The sequence below is a fragment of the Aphis gossypii genome, chromosome 2, assembly GCF_020184175.1.
Source record: "Aphis gossypii isolate Hap1 chromosome 2, ASM2018417v2, whole genome shotgun sequence".
Lineage (NCBI taxonomy): Eukaryota > Metazoa > Arthropoda > Insecta > Hemiptera > Aphididae > Aphis > Aphis gossypii.
In genome coordinates this window covers 59,921,860-59,937,126 of record NC_065531.1, presented here as the reverse complement: position 1 = coordinate 59,937,126, position 15,267 = coordinate 59,921,860, and positions in this window count along the sequence as shown.

The window sequence follows — 15,267 nt, the reverse complement described above, 5'->3', positions numbered from 1 at the left end:
CAACGCCTGCGTTTTCGTCCCAATAATAACGGCACGCTGTTTCTAGTTTTTTGTTCATCGCATTCGAATAGGAATCCGTTTTTTTTCCGATTACGTAAAAACAAACCGACCGCAAATGCATTACAATTATAACTGTGTACGAATGATGCATTATAATATTTTCGTGTTATATATTATGACATCGTAATGGGAAAGACGATGAACACACGTGACGTACGGCTAATGGGCACGTGTGATGTGTAACCTGCCAAAGACGATAATCTGCAGCGCAGTATATACGATAAACATAACGTATAAAATATTACTGTACCTTATACCTAACCTATTTATTATTATTATCGTTCATTCTTGGCGTGACAATGCCGCGCGCGTTACACATTGAAAACGTTTTTGTTATTTTTTTTTTATTTTACACTCCCCACTTTAGGGGGATTCTGGAAGATTTTCACCTATTTATCATTATTATTGTAGTAATTTTATCACTGATAATGATTATTCGGGCCGATTGAACGCCACGCGTTTTTCCGAGTATCGCCGTAATAATACAATGAAATCACAATAAATTATATACGTTTAGCCCCAGCAAACGTTTATCACGACGACGATTTATAACAGTAGGTAATAAAATATAATAAAATAACGATAATAACCACACGCAGTAATATCAATCGCGTCATACACATAGCGCCTATACGGTTCGACCGACGACGATGACTAGGCGAGTATAATAATATATACAACGAATAATAAAGCAATATAATATTATGTCTATATGGTATATTATACATATAGGCAGGTATTGTACTCTTACAACGCCGTTTGCAAACACAATGCGCTAAAATATCGGTCATATTGAATGGATAGGTAGTTATGAGTGTACTCGGATACATATTATATTATTATGTATGTGACCGTCGATTGTGGACGATGATGAAAACAATTATCGTCACTATTATTTCACAGGCGCATGTGATTCTAGTGCAGCAGTGCAGTAAGATTTCGTAATTGGCGTGATTTTCGTCAAACGATTGGTTCCAAATTTCCGTGGCAAACGAAAATTAATTTTAAAAACCCAAATAATTATATAACAAAATATTGAGGTATAGTGTCAGTCGACGTAATGCCAGTGGGTTATCCGGTCTGCCGATATAGTCATAATACTAATAGATATATCTACGACAAAATGCACTGTTAATTGTTATAAAATATAAAGGCGTCTAGAAATCATATGATTGTCACACCTGTGATATAACAAATAACAATAATATTTGTTTATAGAATATATCGAAGTTACAATATTAACACACACATACAAAACAAATGTATATACCTCGTACACATTTTGGTAGCATTTCGTTATAGACTGCGAAGTTCATTTGTAATACTTTTCAATTTAATTTCGATCTTTTTAATCCATTTAAAGCCATAAACAAATTCTTAATCGACCGCGACCGCTTTTAAGGTATTTGTGAGTGTATATGTGTTAAAAGGGATTTTTTAATGAGGTATAGTATTGCACTGATTTGGGTTACGATTGGTAATTTAAATAATGTAGTTATATGGAATAGACCCTCCAACTTTGCATAAAATCGATTCCTTAAAATTTAAAAATCATAATATCACTACTAAAAACTTAAAAAAGTACCAAAAACGCATTACAAATTATTTAAATAAAACCTAAAAATCGTATTATTTTTATTTTTTGAATTTAATATATTGGTTCTATGATCATTGCCTATTATAAGCTTAAGTATTTTTGAAACAAAAAATAAAATAGGCTTTTAAAATATTTAAGATACATATTGATTTAGAAAATATTAAAAAAGTAAGAGGAAAATAAGCAAAACGGAACCTCAAAAATAACAAAAAAAAGCATAAATTAAGTAAAAAGCAAAATTTCTTGTATTTTATATTTTATTTTATATGTGATATAAATTCAGTTTATAGCTGACATAGCTTTGTATAGACCGGTAGAATAAAACCAAATACCTACAAAATCTTAACTTTACTCATGATCGAAGCACTCATAAAAAATGAAAGGCATATTGATTATATTGCAAGTTGGCTTAAAGATACGATACAATTCAAATGATTTATCACTGGATTTAGACATTTTCCGAAGCAGTACAACATTAATGTCTAAACTATCGTAAGGCAAAGTAATTTATTTTAATTAGAATAATTTATGTTATGAAGTAAACACTATAAGTGTATCAAAAGTCATTGTTTCTTATCCCGTATCTATAATGGAGTAATGATCTTAATGGAGTTACTGAGAAAATACTAAAATAAAAGCACTAATTTTGTATTTCAGGTAATATTTAAAAATTACCTATAAAATGAGTAAAACAAAAATAATTTACTTAGTTGAATTTAAAATTACATGTTTGAAGATAAGATGTCAAAATGATATTAAAAACGAATGTTATCTATAAAAATAAAAACTCATAAAAAATATAAAATTAAAAATAATGAAGAATAAAGAAACAAGGATAATCCAAAAAAGTTTAAAATAAGTAGATATCTAATTGTAATAGAATATCAATTTTAAAATCTTAAATTTTTTAATCAGACAAATTGGTATTTAACTAATATAATTCACTGTATATTATCATTGATTATTATTTATTTAACATTTATAATCAATGATAGTTTATCTGATAATAAAAATGTATTACAATTTATCAAAATTATGAATGTATACTTTGATACAAATAACATAATAATATTATAATCAGACATTATTCTAAGAAATATTGTTTTGAGAAATATATTATAGGTATTCACCTACAATTTAATAATTATTACTTAGCAAGTATTTAACTCTATCCTAAACCTACTTACTAGTTTCGTTTCATTATTCAATTAGTTCATAGATTACAGTTTTAGTCTAGTTCTATTTGTCTAATATCTATAATGATCCTTATTAATTATTTTCTTACGCCCTATTAAAACTAATAACCTAACAAAAACTTTGCCCATCATTATGTTATTATCAATGCTTTAAATTTAAGTATAGTAGATACATACAATTTCTTATAGATAATATGTTTACTATTTAGGCACATAATATATGCTGATTTTGTTTCATAAGTAAGCCATATGATAATGAAAAATATCGTCTTTTTAGTTTAATATACAACTAATTGTACCTAAGTTTCTAAACATATAACTAATTCACACAAGGACTATTAAAAAAAATCTAAGACAGTTAGAGCTTTTCAAAAATAAATTAGTTTATGTACACTTATCTCATAGTTTTACCATTATTTAAAAGGAGATTATATTTAAAAACCGTTAATGTTTTTGCTTTTATCAATTTAGGTATTAGGTGCAATTTATGCACCTATTATACTCGTACATAGTAAATTGTCGGTATCCATTTAAAATTCTTTTTTATGTATATATAGAGTACGGCAAATTGTATTCACAAGAAAAACGCTTTTCTTCGGTCGTTTTACACCGAATCAATATTAAAAACCATAAACTAGCTCCTGTGTGTTTTGGCCGTTTTGGGTCACGTCGTCGAATCATTCAAACAACCGATTCACGCACGGTACAAATACCCACTGTGGCTTTGTAACGCTGAAAATAGAAATCCAAAGACCGATACTTTAGTTTAGTCATCCTCAAATTTAAAATTCACTGGTATAATGTGTGCACAGTGTTAGGCTATATCCAAACATCGACGATTTCCCGTGCGTTATACGTAGATACGACTACAAGACGTGGACACAATAACGCACTCGAATCGAAATAAAAGTGCATTGATGAAAATGCGTACCTCCGTCAATACAATATGGTCACCAATTTCACATACTTGTACGATTTACTGTATATAATATGTGATACTGTGGCGCATAGATAATACCTATACGACAATAACGTAAGTATAATATAACATTATTATTATATAGATATATGTGAATGCATTATGGAACGTATTACTTTCATCGACCGGATTGTTTGATACGAAATGTCATTATATTATTGTGTTGACGATATGTTAACGAAACGTTTAACACAATATTTTCTATAGCACTTCACGGTGAATATCATAATATTATACAACTATAAATGTAAATAAAAAAAATAATAATAATACTTGGCATTAAATTATGTAAACGTTACTACGCCTTTTTTATTTATCACATATATAATAATATACGGAGTTAATACCATAATGTGGTATATAAGTATTATACTATGCGTCTTCGTAAATACGTCGTCAAGTCATATATTATACATTAATTGAAGATACAATTAAAATATAGTGTTCGTTCCGTAGCGTGTACGATTATTCGAAATGTTTTTTAAAAAAGGGAAAAAATGTATTTTCAAAACAAAAATGAAAAATCTGTACATAAAATGATTACGTTATTACATTATACGTAGACTGGGAATTTTATGAATTTTGCATTATTTATCATGCAATGTTGGCTTTGTTAGAAAATCCATTATTGCGTCTGCGAATAAAAGTATATTATAAAATCGTACTTTGCATTTGTTGGTTCTATTCAACGGCAGTATAAAGTATAAACGCTTCTTATATATATATGTATATATATACATCGTTTTTATGGTATATCGCGTATATGATTAATGCGTTATATTTTATGCCAAGAGCCGATTATTCTCAATTTAATGTTAATTTTTGTTTGATAACTTAAACAATTATATGTAATAAAATCAAAACCTATATATAAAAAGATGTTTAAAAATGACTTTTAGCGTATTTTCAAAGTAGATTATTAAACATCTGTATAGAATTTATTGAAATTGTTTAGGGGTGTATTATTATAAGTTTCCCCGTTCCGTTAACAATAAATCTGAGTAAAAATAACGTTAGTTTTACATCTTAACGATGCCGTTCCATTAGGAAAAAAAATGGTGAAATCACGCAGTTTATTAAAATATTTTAGTAAGTTACACAATACGGACCTGTCTATAATAGGTTATTACACAAATGATGTGTGAAGTGCTGGTGCTGACAAAAGTGTGTTTTATTGAGAAAGACATACAAATTATATGTTATGTTGCTGCATGTTGGTAAACGGTGAATGACAAAAAAAAAGACGAGCCCCATAGCAAAATATACTGAATATATAAGTGGAACGGTGTTGTATAATGAATAAGAACAATTTTTTAATGGATTGTAAACGCATAATTTTAAATTAAAGTATCAAAGAAAATAATAGAGAATTTCAGAACATGTATCTATCAACAGAAACACTCATATTCAAATCCCGGGGTAGTAATAATAAGCTATTAAATAGGTTCTGAAAATACAGCATTACTATATTATACAATTTTTCGGATTAAAATATCGTTAGTGAAACACGATTGCGATCTTTTAACCTACCTTTTTCAATGCAACGTTGCTAGATCATACTTCGATTTAACATTATAAGGGTATAATATAAGAATCATCAGTAAATCTGAAATTTAGTTTAAAAATAATGCCCCCTCATCGAAACTCAATTCTTCATAACTTAATTCATAATGATTATTATAAAGAAAAAAATGTTTAAAATATTGAATAGAAATAACATAAAAATATTTAATATTTCTGAACCTCATATTAAATTACATACTTCACATATTTGTCATTAATAGATAAAGTAGTAAATAACTACAAACAATTAAACAATTAAAAAATAGACTTATTTACTTATTTTTAATTATTATATTTATTAATATAATTAAATCGGTAAAATATTATAATATAAAAAATTGCAATTTAACTTTATACTTAAAGTACAATAAATTATATAAAAAAAATGTACCTAATTATATGTAAATTAAACTTCTAAATTCTAAATCGTATCTCTAATAATTACTAAGGATGTATTAACTACACTACCAATAGGTCAAACAAGTATATTATAATCCAACGGTCAGTTTCACAATCTGTATCCTGTATCCTGTACAACATATTAATTAGGTAGTGGTTTCGATTTAAAAAAAAAACTCAAGCTCAGACTTTAAGTATTATTAATCCATACAAATTGATTTGACAACACCATTGAAACAAACGTTTGCAATATTTTTCATTTTTTACTACCTAAAATAAAATCTTTTTGATAAACTGACAATTGTTTATAATAGTATTACAAAACAAAATAAAACGTTCGCAATCTGGCTTCAACCAAATATCGTATACTCACATTCGTGAATTTCACATTTATTTTAGGTAATTGAGCAAATGAGTTGAACTCAATTAATTTCATGAAGTCACACATTTGTCCGACGGGAATGTTATATATTGCATTACTGATACGAACGTAAAACATGTATATTCACGGCATACAATTTTATTCCCGCGAGTAAATTCATTTTTATCCCAGCAACAGTAATATATAGCTGTTGTTAATTTCCTGGTGTTTTTAATGTATACGGAGGCCGATCGTTATTCATTCATCGTTAATAAAACTTACTCTGTTTTAATATCATATTTATTCACTTGGCAGCAGCGAAGAAATAATCATAATAATACAAAATAACATTCTAAGCTATTCGAAATAGTTCACACAACACAAAGGAAAAGGGAGCCTTTTTTTTCGCTCAGACTAATTTATACGTTTGTAATGCGCTACAATATTATTTTTGCATTAGTATAATATTGCATAACAATAAACGAGATACAAAAACTGTATAAATATATAATACCTATTTATACGGTCTGAGCGATTATCGAATTATTCCAGAAATGGTTATGTCGAAGAGACGGTCTGCCGCGACCGGATCACCAAACACTACTAAACTAAACTACACTACTAGTCGCGATACTTAATCGAAATTAATCGTTTATTCGTGCGTTTAAATGACGCGATATGCTCCGGTGAAGTACACAAAAAAAATAATAATACCGTTGAAACAATAGAACAGGTAAATAGGTAATCGTCGTCGACGGCTACACGTGAACCGATGAACTATATAATATTATATCAATGCAAAAATATTATAATAGGTAGGTACGTTCGAAATTTTAGACTTCTTTCGAAATAATATATCGGACAAGCAGATAAATAAATACCTAAAAATATGATAATACATCCCCGAATCGTTTCACGATCAAAAAGGTTAATTATCGTTAAGTTATTCGATCACATAAGGTGCGTATTGTCTGGGAATAATATTCATTGTGGACCTGCAGGCCCGCAGCATACTATTAAATTATGTATTTTTAAATACTTAATGCATAGAGTACCTACTCATGACTAAACCTACATGCACACGCGATTAATAATGATATATAGGTATAGGTACCTAATATTGACCATTGTACGATTTTTAGTATAAAAATATAAATTATACATTGTTTTTATCGCCCCATCACCTAGTATTTGATTGTATTGAATTTTGAGTAGAAAAATTAAATTAAAATACAAACTACAAAAATACTTGTATAGGTAGTAAGTTAATAAAACCTGATACATCAATAATATAAAATAAAATAGTAAAATTAAGTTTTTGTTTTCTACGAAGTAGGTTAGACCTTCAACTTTTGTAATATGCTTGTGTGAATGAACTGCAGCCGATAAGATTATAGCTGAACACTAACAACAAAACAGTGCATTTATTCATATGGATAGGCATAACACGTTAATCGACTATTATAGAGAGTCAGCGGTGAATAAAAAACAAATATTATAATATGATATATTGGTAGGTACCTACATATTCTTTATACATATTAGATCTAGATCGCATAAATATGAATATAATATAAGGTGAGTTCAATTCATAATAACAGTCTTTTTTTCATATTTTTCTTTGAAAACGTAAGAAATGTATGTACAAAATGCTGATCATCATTGCGTGTAAAAAATAGTAGGTACCTAATGATTTTTTTTTTTTTTTTGCTTTTTGCGTCCACGTTGCACTACGATGCGCCGGCTATTCGTTCGTAATAATACATGACAAGCACTATGAAGAAATTACACGATGCACTCTTGTAATATTAAATTTACTATTACTATATTTACACGATATATTACAGAGCGGCACACCGCATTCTATCATTTTCTCGTTTAACTAACAGAGGAAAACGGTAGCGAGTCACGGTAAGTCACCCCGCGTTCATAAATATTTAGACACAAAAGATATTTAAACGACACTTTGGGTGCCACAAGCGATTCCTCGCCATTCCCGTGTATGATATCATATGGGATTTGGTTAAAAGTTTAAAATACGCCACGACAAAGACCGGCCATGCACGTGTTTGAACTTTGGGCACTAATTACTGGAAAATATAACATGGAAGACCGCGCGATAAATAACAGGGTGTAAAAGGCTGCAGTGCACTCTTCGCACGTCGCGGGGCGGCTGGCTTCAGGTGCGGTCTAAACCCGAAACGATTATTGTCACGTTCTTTATATTATATTGTATAAAACGGTTTCGGATCGGGGTTTATCCTGGGAAAAACAATGGAAATTTCGTAAATTCGACGTTGCCACGGTAGAGCAACGCCCTTTCCCCGCACAACTACCAATTTACTACCGAATGACGCGATGGCACACGAAACTTTTAAAGCACATTTACAACCCCGAGAAGTGCTTCTAGTGCAGAGGGCTAAAAATAATCACATAATTTCAGATCCAAAACGTCACCGATAATACGCGTGTGCGTGCTATACACCTATATTTATACATATTACGTGTATGTGCTTGAGTGCACTCCGATCCGCGGATGGAATCTTAAATCGGATGTACTTACGATCAAATCCGCCTTTCTGTGCCAGGATGATTTTTTTTCGTTTTTCACGTAGTTATGCATACCATCATGAAATTTTAATACTTATTTTAATCGAAGAAAATGGTTTGGGTCAGATAGAAATCATTTGTCCCCGAAACCGTCCGACAATAAATATATAATATAAACATATTGACGTGGTGCAACAGATCGCTTTCTTCGCATCACGTTCCACGCACTTGTATTATAATGTAAGTCAACATACCGCAGTCTACGACTGAGCTATAAAAAATTCAATCTGTCTCTGCTCCGCAGTAATTAGCCCGAGGCTTATTCAGCGTTCGTTTGTCGGTACGCGTTGTAAAAACCCATCGTAAATATATTTTATTGTCACACTATCGAATAAAGTATAATATGTAAATGACATTAAAAAAATATAAGACACTATTACGGCCACGATCGAAGTACAGATGCCCATCGTTTTGAGCTTTGATTAATACAGTTTGATCGGTTTTTTATTAATACGATAGCATATTGAAATATTTGACAAAAGAATAAAACCTATAGCGAGTTGTAGCTTCTAAAAAATTAATCGCAAAAAAACAATCATCAAAATAGGTTTGTTTTTTCTTAAGTTCCTATATTAGACAGTTATTTTACTGCAAAGAAACTTGACGATTTGGCATATTTACGAGTATATACATATATGTACCAAATGTCGAGCGTTTGTAAGTCCTTGTAAACTTTTAGTATCCAAATAATTACTATAATGATATATTTTTTTTAAAGGAAAAGTTGTGATGGAGTTATAGGGGTGCCATCAAAGCTACCAACGACGTAAAAATTCTAATTAAATCTGTGTGTATGTGTTTATGTGCATAATAGTCGGATTTCTATTGTCGTTTTACGCTACTGAAAAATACTACCGTGAAAGTAGGTACCTATTAGGCGTGTGTATTGCAATAATGTAAGTATTTCCTTAATGTCCACACACCTATGTATAATATCGTATTAGTTTAATCATAAACGACCGTTCACCACTGGTCACCACGTTTCAAGTCTATTTTCCATATACGTGAGAAACGTACCTGCAGCGCTTTACTATGTCTTTTAACATCTCGCCGATTACGAGCCATTCGGAAAGATATGAACACGTCGTTTCTATTTGCTTATCGTCAACACTACCTCACACCTGCGTAATCGATCGGTAATGACGATATCGTATTTTCACTGGCTTCAACTTTTTCTAATTCGTATAATTTCTTTAAAAAAATATATTAGTATTTGAAAACTTAATTATATAATAAGTTTCACAATGTTATGTATGTGCTATAATAAATTATAATAGACGAAATAAAACTCGTACGGCTTATGCATTTCCATTTCTAGTAGTCTATAGCTAGTGAGTCCCAAGGACTCAGAGCACTCAAAATATAATATATTGTAATCACATAATATTATCTCGTTTTCGTGGACATTCTCCTTTTGTATAGCCGATTTTCTCGCCTTCTCGGACTAATAAAAAACGAATCTCTGCGGGCGCTATTATTTATAGCCGAAAACGTTCACTACATCCATACTATACGCATCGTACATCTAAAACGTTATGTTTTCGGAATTCAGGTGGTATAATAATAACGACTTACAACAATAAGCGGTTTGATAGTGTAATGCGGCGACAATGACGACTGCAGCACGTCTTCGTTGCACATAACGTCACAGTTCACACCGTGTGAATATAAACTTATACACATAAGTGTATTAAGTATACATATTATATTATTATACACGATAACAAGAAACTATTATATTATAGTAGATTCTTGTGTGCCCGACGCGAGGTACATGACGTGTTGTAATAATAATGGAATACAACACTATTGTCGCCGGGCGCTCAACACTCCAACCGCACATCATTACACTACATTTACACCTATCCGTAATGCTAACACAGTTATCATGCACACGGTAGTTACGATACGTCATCATCAGTATAATACGAACAAGTCGTTTATTATATCGTATGTGGTGTGTGCGTGTGTATAAGTTCATAAATTGTGGTTTGCTTATAAATTTTAAAATTATACCTCAAACTCAGATGTAGGTTAATTATTAATATCATTCCAAATGAAGTGTACCTAAATAAGTTTATATAATGTTTTTAATAATGTACGAACTTAAATTGTATTTTAATAAAGTAAGTAGATATACATATAATAAACATGATAATAATATTATTATAGTATGTCCGAGAGCGTGATTTCGATGAAAAATACGACAACTTCGGTGACTACGAAATAAATACGTATAGATAAATTTTATAATAATAAAGTTATCGATTGAGAGATAATAGTTATCGGGTAAAAAAAAATATTATGGTAGTATAAAAAACGACGATTTAATATTCTGGCATCAATACCTTATTATAAAATACGTTGTTATAAATTATGAAATACAACGTATACAAACTTTCAGAACATCTCTTTGACCCTGACTAAACACGTACGGTCATTGCTTTAGATCGTTATCCTGGTCGGTAAGCAAACCGGATCTCAGTCATAGTCAATGTCGTTCGATTACATAATTTAGTATAGATTACACATCGTTTATTTTTATTTAACAATTTTTTTAACGTAAATTAGGTAGTCACTTTTTTGTATTGCGTACATATGGATTAACCCATCTGTCATCTCATTTGTTTTATTTATTTTAATAGCGCTTTAGTATCATTTTGGTCAAGAACGATTGTTACTGGTTCTCCCGAAAACAACCAACATTCATAATATATTATACTGAAGCGCGTGAGAAGAGAAACGTACGTGCGAACAACGCGCACATGGACAATCGTTAATTATATGACTCAGTAAACTCTCTAATTATCGTTGTGTTGATTCGCTCGGAAACTTGCAAAGAGAACATATTAACGATTCACATTCATCATTAAGTACAGCTGATGCAAAATTAGTAGACGTTTAAAACTGAATAAAATATGAATTAGGTATCAAATAAGAAACGATGAAAAAATCAACGGAAGAAAACCATTTATTTTAATGTTTTATTTCACTCGGAATTTTATTTTAAGTTTAAGTTAATTTAACATTTATTATAAATTTATATAAATTGTTTAGTTAACGAATAAAGATTTTTTGTTAAATAAATAAATGTGTAATTTTAATTTAATCCATGCACTGACGTCTAATGACCGACATGCATCTAAATAAATTAATAAGTATATAACTATATAACTATATAATAAATGTATCATTTTGTTTTTACCCAAAATAAACTAAGCTCTGCCTCTTAAACTAGTCAAAAAAGCAATACTTTTATCAATAGTTAAGTAGCAAAATTAAGTTTATTGAGATATGTATACTAGATACATTTACCAAATCGGGTACATTTGATATTTCAAAATAAATACCTTTATTTTGGGTTTGAAATATATAATAGTGTAGTATAAGTATATATACTTACGTGGTTAAAATACTGAAACTATTGTTAAATCCAAAATTAATTAGATGTGTTTAAAAAAAAAAGATTTTTTTATGATAAATATAATATAGAAAAATTGTTCATTATTAGCAAAAAAAAAAAATAATAATAAGATCCCCCATCAATACATAAACATAAGTATTCAGCAAATAATTACCAGATAAATAAAACTAAAGATCAATGTGCCACGAAAGAATGCCTCAGAACTTGTTTATCATCGCTAATTTTTCTTTGGTATATTTTAATGTAGATTTTTTTTCATTGAATTATTTTTTTTGTTTTGGCTATTTTTGTGTGGTTTTTTTACCAAATTTTTTTATTTAAGATATCTGCAGTTGAGGAGAAAATATTACATTACAAATTGTATTCGATTATAGTGCATATATTTCCTACTTGGGACATGAAAGCCATAAACTTTTAGACTTCATAGAACTATTACACCATATAAATATGTTTTCGATTTGTTTTATATTTTTTTTACAATTATCAATAAAATATCACACTTAAATATATTTTACATGACAATATAGTAATAGATATTAATTATATCAGAATAAATGATTTCATTACATTACGATAAAAAAATATATAAAAATGTTAATACACTATAATTAATTTTTTAATATATTTTACTATTTTTAAAATACTATTTGCTTTTTTTATGCTTGAAAAACTGTTTAAAGCAATTTTTAAGCCAATCATTCGAAAAATCCAACGGAAATATTGTTTTGATAAAAATTACCTACAAACAATATTTCCTACTTTTAAACTGGAAATACTTATTTTAAATAACTGAATTTAAAATGAGTAACTATATGATTCCGTGAAACGAATAGCTTTTCCCGAAGGACTCGCGTCAATCGTCGATTGTCAAACAGGAAATGAAAATTGTTGCTCGAGGGTTATCTTGACAAAACGAGTATAGAATAATACAACAGTAAGACCGAAAATGTTAACATTGACACAATGTCTCACCCTCCTTCAATGCAAACAGATTTCGTATATTTAAAAGTTTTTGACGTGAAATGTTTTGTAGAAGTAGGTACCCGATCAAAATACTCCAATATCTGTTTCAAAAGTAAAAAGTTCAGAATCTAATAATTTACTAAATATTTGGTCGAAGCACTGAAGTGATAATAATATTATAAAATTTCTTATTTTCCAGTGTATTAAATGTATATATATTTATATCAGATATAGGTACACGAGCATTTCAGTTTGAAAACATATAACATAAAAAAAATTACGCTCAGCAGAATCATTTTTTTGATATTAAATTTAAAATTCAATATCACAAAATTGGTTCTACATTTCAATGAGCACAAATTTTTGTATGCTGTTGGTTTGTAAAACGGAGCAACACGTGTGGGTTTGACGTACTTTTAACAGTAATAGTATATAATATAATATGCACTTATATTATTCAACCTTAATAAATTAATAAGACTATAAATCACCAACTGTGAAAATATAATTATTGTTAAGAACCTGTACGTTATCGTTCTAAAAATTAAATAACAATCAGATTAAAATAAAATCTAATTTTACATAGTTATATAATATTTTATACCGTATAAAATAGATCAATTCTATCTCTATTTAATTTTAAGCTCAAAGTTATTATTTTAATCGAGAACTTATGTCATAGTAAATACACACATGTATGCCAAAAACAAACAAAAAAACAAAAATCTACTACAGCAAAACTTCTTAAAAACAAAAAATAAATTAAAAGTTTATAACTCATTCTGTTTGTCATACTTAATTGAAGTATTTCTTCAGACATTTTCTTCAAAGAACAGTGCGATCAATGACGAACCACGGGCGGTGTGTAAATATTTAATTAAATACACAATTACTAATCATTGCAAGCATCATTTAATATAATAAGGTAGGTAGGCATACATTTCTTTATTGATTGGGTTATTTTTTCACTTTTGAACGTGACAAAAATTGGTTTAAAGTGAAAATAAAATTTGTGTGCAATAGTACTCGAGGACTTTTTCGCATCAGTACAATGAGTACATTCGTATTCGTGCTATATACATAATGAATAGGAATAATGGATACCTACATCCATAGCGACAATATTATACAAAAGTTATATCACATTATCGTGAGGACTATACAAAATAACGGAAAGGACGTGCGTCTCGACGCAGATAAATATAGATAGTATTGTTGTCTTGTCGAGAGTACGATTTGCAAACACGCGATACGAATTTTGTCCGCGAACGAGAACAGAAAAAAATGTATAATAATACCGACTTTATACAGTTGGACCAGACGCACGCGAATTATTATTGATGGATGGCACCTACGGACAGACGTGCATAATATATTATAATATGCCAGTATACATATTATAATAGTGATGGACGAAGTAGCTGTATAGCGTGTGTCGGCTGAGAACGGAGAAAGGCGAGTTGATCCCGAGGCTATATTAGGGGAGCACAATACGCCTCACAGGCCGTCGCCGCCGATTAGAGACCGAGTGTTTTTTTTTTCTTCCGATTTTTTTTTTCCCCCGTCGATGAAAGTAATAATTTCACTTGGACCAGTCGCGCGGGCACCTGACCCCGAGACGCTGCCTACGACGACCTTGCAAGCGAGAGTCCGTCAATAGTATTTACGACAAGACTTGTGTACAGAGGTGTGTATACGTATAATAATAATATAATAACTAATAAGTGTACGTCGTGTTCCCACTCGTCATAAAACACCGCTGACGGATAGATGAATATTACGACGATCGTGTACCTATTAACCCGAGAATGAAACCTAACCGGAACCTTATGAAAATCGTAGATACTCTTAGAAGTTTTTTCGGTAATTTAATAAATGTTTTGTTTTTTTACTGCCGTCGTTATGATTTAATGATAAGACGTCAAATCACAAGATCCCAATCTAAATAACTGTTAATTAAACACGTAACTTCAGACGCAAGTACGTCAGATGTATACTTTCGTATGTGCAAGAGATAATATTATAAAACAAATTTTCTATAAACTCTATAAAAGGTTAAGTCGATTTGAAACCAACCAATTTCGTGTTCGGAGTTGAACCCGCGAAAAAAACTTT